Genomic DNA, 5,954 nt, shown 5'->3' on the forward strand with positions numbered 1-5,954 from the left:
TGGGCTGGCTGGCGGCTGGGTGGGATGGGGTGGCTGCAGGGGAAGGGCAGATTTGAGGAGGAAGGAGAGCGAGGAGAGAGAGAGAAAGAGAGAGAGAGAGCGCTCCTCTCACCACAGACCTCACTGCATACCTGAAGGCTGACGTATCTGGGCTCACATACTTCTGGAAAAGATGAGGCAAGCGCGGGCCCTGCGCTCCCTGAGTGTAGGGCAGCCGTTCCGGGCAGCGTGCCATCCTGATACTGGGAAACAGCACCCTCTTATTTGTTTTCTAGCTGCCTGAGAGTCGACCCGGCTTATCGCCTCTTCCTGTCATCCTCCCTCTCTCCCTCCTTCCCTCCTTTGATCTATCGTTTATTGAGCACCTACTGGGACAACTTACTCTTCAGGGGCTGGGGAGGAAACAGATGGCCAAGGCCAAGTGAGGCCTGGGCTCCAGACTCAGCTTGGCTGCCCGCCGCCCCTGTGAGCTCAGGCAGGTCATTTGACTTCTGTGTCGAGGATGAAAATACCACCGCCACGGGAGTCGGTGTATGCACGGAACTCAGCGGAGGGCAGGGCACGAAGCCCTCAGTAAATGGTGGCTAAGACCCAGGGCCTGCCTTCGGGGGGGGGGGGGTGGGTCTAATGGAGGAGATGGCAGGGGTCACATGCAGCTCTTCCTCAAGGGCTGTGGGAATGTGGCCCTGCCTCCTGCCCTTTCTCTCCTCTCCTTTCCTCCGTCCTCCCTTCTCCTTCCCCTGTTTCATCTTCAGAATGAAGTATCTATAGAAAAGATGCCCCATGGTTCCCAGAGAACCTCTGGTGGGGTGGCAGAAAGTTCAGTCAGCCCAGAGTGCCCCCTCCGTGCCACCCTGCTGCAGTTCCAGAGACCCTGCTCTTTCCCTTCCTGGGTTGCTGGCTCTCTGGGGCCTGCTTTTCCTTCCTGCCTGGCCTGATGGTCCTGGGCACTCTTGCCCTGGCTGGCTGGCCCTGTGTGCCCTCCCTGGGCCTGGCGTACCACTCTGGGGCCGTGGGACCCCAGCAGAGAGAGTGTCTAGGAGAGGCTCAGGGGGTCAGGGGTAGGAGAGCTCTCGGCCCCTCCGGGACTGAAGGAAGAGACGGGCTGGAGATGAGAGCCAGTGCCCGGATGACACGGCCCCGTCCAGGCCTCCCGCCTCCCAGGCCAGACCTCCTTCCCACAGACTGGGCATTTCTGGCTCACTAGGGCACAGCAATCTGCTCCGAAGCCACGACTATCCCGAGGCTGAGTTCCCAGCTCTGATGTTGGAGGCAGGCCGGCAAGGTACTTCTGGGTGACCAGGTCACTGTGATGGTGTCTGTGTCCCCACTTCTGACACGTGCTGTCCATTCCCCACTCGGCACCCGCTGCATGGCCCACCCCGGCCTCCCCGACCTCGTATCCATATGGCATGTGGTCCACCTCAGCAGCCTGCCCTCCCCCACGCTGGCCACCCCTGTGTGCTCTGTGGGGACGGGGGACGCAGGCAGTGGCATGGGGGCTCTGCCAAAATGACAGCCGACACGCCAGGTATGTCCCGAATGCTTCACGCGGATTAGCTCCCTGAATCCTCGTGACATTTGAGGTAGAGGAATTCGTTCTCATCAGCCCCAATTTACAGAGGATGAAACTGAGGCTCAGAGGGGTTCAGCACCTGTCTAAGGTCACACAACTTGGCAGGGATGGATTTGGGCCCAGACAGTTGGAGTTATGAGCCCTCCCTCTTCTCTTGGCCTCTGGGCCTGGTGACCCCTGGAAAGGGCAGCGTGATAATGAGAGGAAGGGCCTTCTTACTGTGCCTCCTAATTTTCTTTGAGCTGGGTGCTCCAATTCTCAAAAATGCCTCTGCCTGACTTAAGTCTGCTGTTTCTTGCTGACTTGTGCTGACCTCTGTCAGCCTCAGAGCTTTTAACAAGGCACAGTTAATGGCCTAGTCCCCGGCTTCCAGGCTGGCCTGGCTGGCCCGTCTCTGGGGCCTGAGCGTTGCATGGCTTTCCTTGGGGGCGGCTGGGCCTCTTGGAGGCATGGAGGGCATGTTGGCCTGGGGCCCTGGCCGGAGGTGGGTGTGGGTCCCGGTGGCCATTGGCCGTCACAGCTCTGGCTGCCAAACAGGAAGAGCAGCGGAAAAAGCTCCAAACAAACAAAACTCCTCCAAACACCCAGCCCCTCCTCCTCCCCTGCCCCTCCCACTTCCAGCTCCAAGCTCCACCCACATCATCCTCTACCTCCATGATGGCATCCTTGGGGTCAACTACACAGTCCCCTGCTTCTCCACCCTTACAGAGGACCCGATGTGACCCTTTCCTGGCCTCCATTCAGAGCCAAACCACCTAGGGGCTCAGGCCTCCCAGGAATCAGGACGCCTGGCAGGGGTTGGGAGAGGGAAGACGGAAGGTGGGCGGAATTTTCATTCTCTCTGGGGATGTTCGGGTACCTGGGCAGTCTCCAAACCCCTCCTGGAGGTACTGACAACAAACTCGCTTCGGGTTTCAGGTGGGGTGCGAGCATGGGTGACCCCCAGCTGGAGACAGCATCAGGACACTGTGCCTCTGGGGTTCTGGAGTCCGGTCCTGGTTGGTCCTTACATGGTCCAGGGACGGAGATCTCAGTGCCCCTCCCTCAACCTGTGTCTCCCTCCTTCGCCCTGATCTCCTGTAACTGGTGACAGGATGCAATCCTGATCCCCGCCCCCCCCGCCCCCCCCCCCCAGGCAGAGAAGCGGGAGGCACGGTCTGGCCAGAGGTGGGGCTTCGGGGGAGGGGGTGGGGGAGGTGTGGGCGGGACTGTCTGAATGTCCTAAAGGCCCCTGAAATCGGTCCCCCAAGAAGCAAAGGGGAGTTTCTCATTTTCTCTGCTTCTTCTTTTCCTTCTGTTTCTCTATGTCACTCCCTCCCAACCTCTGATCTGTCTCCTTCTTTCTCATCCACCTCTTCTCTCTTGCCTCCCTGTCTACCCATTGCACTCAGAGCGTCCTGCCCACTCAGGGCCCGGGCCCAGGGCTCCTTCGCCTCTCGGAGCCCCCGCAGCCTGCCTAGGTGGCCTTGTGGGAATGGCATCCATGTGTCACAGTTTCAGTGTCTCCTCCACGTGCTCTGCTCCGCACTTGGCCTGAGGCTTGGCCCGTCGAGCAGGCGGGCCTGGGATCACTCAGAACAGCAATGCATAGTTCCTGGATGAATGTTCCAGTCCTCAGCCCAGCTGGGGCTGTGGGGCGGGATGTGGCTCTTGGGGAGACGGGTAGGGACTCTCCATGTGGGGAAGAATCTTAGTCTCACTCCAGGGCATGATGGGAGGCCTGGCGACCCCTCTAGGAAGACTTCCCAGATGATCCTGTTCAGGTTCCTGCTATCTCTCTTCCTCTTTCCTAAATGCACATCCACATCTAGGCTCACTGGGTCAGGACCCTCTGGCCCGATGAGGTGAGAAACTCCCACCTAATTCCTCTGGGCTCTCCCTTTGAGCAGGCCTGCTCTGAGGCCGCAGGAAGGAGGCTCTGCCCAGTGGTCACATCTCAGGAATGGGGCGACCATGTAAGCCTCCTCCACATGCCAAGCAGGCCATGGGGACCCGGGAGAGGCACTGAGCTGGCTGAGGGCGTCTGGGATACAGGGATACATCCCCAGAGGGGGCAGGTATCAATGACGCTGAGGAGTTCAGAGGAGCAGTGACCGCCTTGGGGGCCCAGGGAAGCTGCATTCAAGGCGTTTCATTACTTTGCATAAAGTGTTTCAGTGGCTTCCTGTGTGTTATGGGATAAAGTCTGGAAGATTCCTTGGGATCCTTTGCTCCTACTCTCCTTCTTCTCGGGGTCTCATCACCTCCATACCTTCCTTCTGTCCACAGCCCCTGCTGATTTCCACTCCACCACTCTGGCCCTATTTCCCTGAACCTGCTGAGTGATGTCATGAGTCCGTGTTGGAGAGCACAGGCTTGGAACACTTCCATCATCGCGTGTGAGGCCACCGGACCCTGCTGCCCTGCCAAGTAGGCATCGGAGACGGGCCAGGAGGCTGTGAGGCTCCCGCAGGCTGTGAGGTGGTTCGGGATATGCCAGCAGGGCCGCATGGTGGTGGCAGACCTCTGGACCCGGGGATGGCAACCCTGGTTTCCGGTCTGGGCTCTACCACGCACCAGCTGTGTGGTTCCGGGGCCAAATGTTCGGCCTCTCTGGGCTTCAGTGGCTGTAAACTTCGATCGTACAATCCACCTGCATGATTGCCGGGTTTTTTTTTTTTAATTTTATTTTTTATTTTTTAAAATTTACATCCAAATTAGTTAGCATATAGTTTGCTGTTTTTTTAATTAAAAAAAATTTGGGGGGCACCTGGTGGCTCAGGCGGTTAAGTGTCTGGCTCAGGTCATGATCTCACGGTGCGTGGGTTCGAGCCCCGCGTCGGGCTCGGTGCTGACAGCTCGGAGCCTGGAGCCTTGCTTCGGATTCTGTGTCTTCCTCGCTCTCTGCCCCTCCCCCACTCATGCTCTGTCTCTCTCTCTCTCTCTCTCTCTCTCAAAAATAAATAAATACACGTTAAAAAAATTAAAAAAAATTGTTTTTGTCTCCAGTTGGGCTCAGCAAATGTTCCTTAAACTGTTGTCACATCCTTTGCTATGCCAGGTGTAAGCGAGGTCCTCGGCCGAGCAGCGTGCTGGAGAGGTCAGGCAGTTGTGGGTATTCCATAATGAGGGCAGGCCTCGGGGGCCAGAGAGAGGTGAGCACAGGCTAATTACACTTTCCTGTCTTCATAGCACTTAACCCAATTTGTAATTATTTGTTGTTGGTTGTTTACCTGTGCCTCTCCTGGGAAGCTCTGTGAACACGGGGATGGTGTGGTGGTTTAGTCCCTCGGTGTCCCAGTGCCCGGCACAGTGCATCACATGTAGTGGGTGCTTGATGGCCATTTATTTCTGGAATGAGTAAAAGGCCACCCTTCTGCACAGGGCACTTGTACTGAATTGCAACACAGGGCACGATGTAAAGAGCTTTGGGTGGTGTAGAGTGACAGACCCCAGGTGGGTTGTGGAGGAAAGTCAGGATGGGGAGACACCCCCAATTCTGGAAGCTGGCTCTGGGGCCCCTGCTCTCCGGGACCTGGCTGCCTCCTTGCCAGGCTGAGCTGGGCCGATGGGGATGGGCCCATGGCCCACGTTGGGTTCTCTGCCGGGGGTTTCACACATACCACCACGGGTGACCCGCAGAGGCCTGGCATCCTGTTCCTTTGGGTCCCACTCCGCATCGGGTAGGAACTCTGAGGCCCTCCTGCCGCAGCCAAATGCCTTAGGTGGGTGAGAAGATTGATGGTCCTCCCTGCAAAAGAAAGAGGAAGGAAGAGGCCTCTCTGAGCTGGTCAGGCATGCATTTGGGGCAGGGCTGGGACCAAGCCATAAGCTCCCCAGTCCCTCCCTCACTGTAGGACCTGAGGGTAGGACATATGGGGGAGGTTCCCCTGGTCCAGAGGTAGGATAGGCCCGGCCTACCTGGGGAACCCCAGCCCATGCCTGGCTGTGTGGGTGCTGGGTTTCTGCCAGTGGTGTTTCAGCCTGGTTGCCAGGCCTGCTTCTGGGTGGAGAGGAGCAGGAAAAAGAATTGCACAAAGGGAAGCTGGTGGGAGGGCCCTGCTTCCTCCATGGTTCACTGCCTCCCAAGGAGGGCCAAGGGGCCCCTGGGTTCCCTGGGAAAGACCACGCCTTCTCATCTGCTGTCTGCTGCCCCCAGCAGCAGGGGTCTTGGTGGCCTCCCCTCGCTCTCCATGCCTCCCACTGTGCTTGGCCCTGGGCCTTCCAACAACCCTGTCTGCTCTGAGCCTCGCTCAGCCACCCAGCCAGCTCTAGGTCCGCCTGCTCCCTCCCTGTAGGAAGTCTCCCCAAATGGCCCCCTCACTTGCCCTCTGAGCCAGGAGCTCTCAAAAGCAGCCTTCATGATGGCAGGACTTTGCTTTGTTCATTGCTCTAGCAT

At 58.2% G+C, this 5,954-nt stretch overlaps 1 long non-coding RNA gene across 1 annotated transcript; it reads right to left on the bottom strand.

Moving 5' to 3' along the window:
- Window positions 1-4,224: 4,224 nt before the first annotated feature.
- Window positions 4,225-5,569, bottom strand: LOC113592961 (uncharacterized). Its single transcript, XR_003412957.2, has 2 exons — window positions 5,477-5,569; window positions 4,225-5,306 (listed from the first exon to the last, which is right to left on the bottom strand). It is a non-coding gene; the product is annotated as an uncharacterized LOC113592961 (long non-coding RNA).
- Window positions 5,570-5,954: the final 385 nt, after the last annotated feature.

The sequence above is a fragment of the Acinonyx jubatus genome, chromosome B4 (assembly GCF_027475565.1).
Source record: "Acinonyx jubatus isolate Ajub_Pintada_27869175 chromosome B4, VMU_Ajub_asm_v1.0, whole genome shotgun sequence".
In the NCBI taxonomy this organism is placed as follows: domain Eukaryota; kingdom Metazoa; phylum Chordata; class Mammalia; order Carnivora; family Felidae; genus Acinonyx; species Acinonyx jubatus.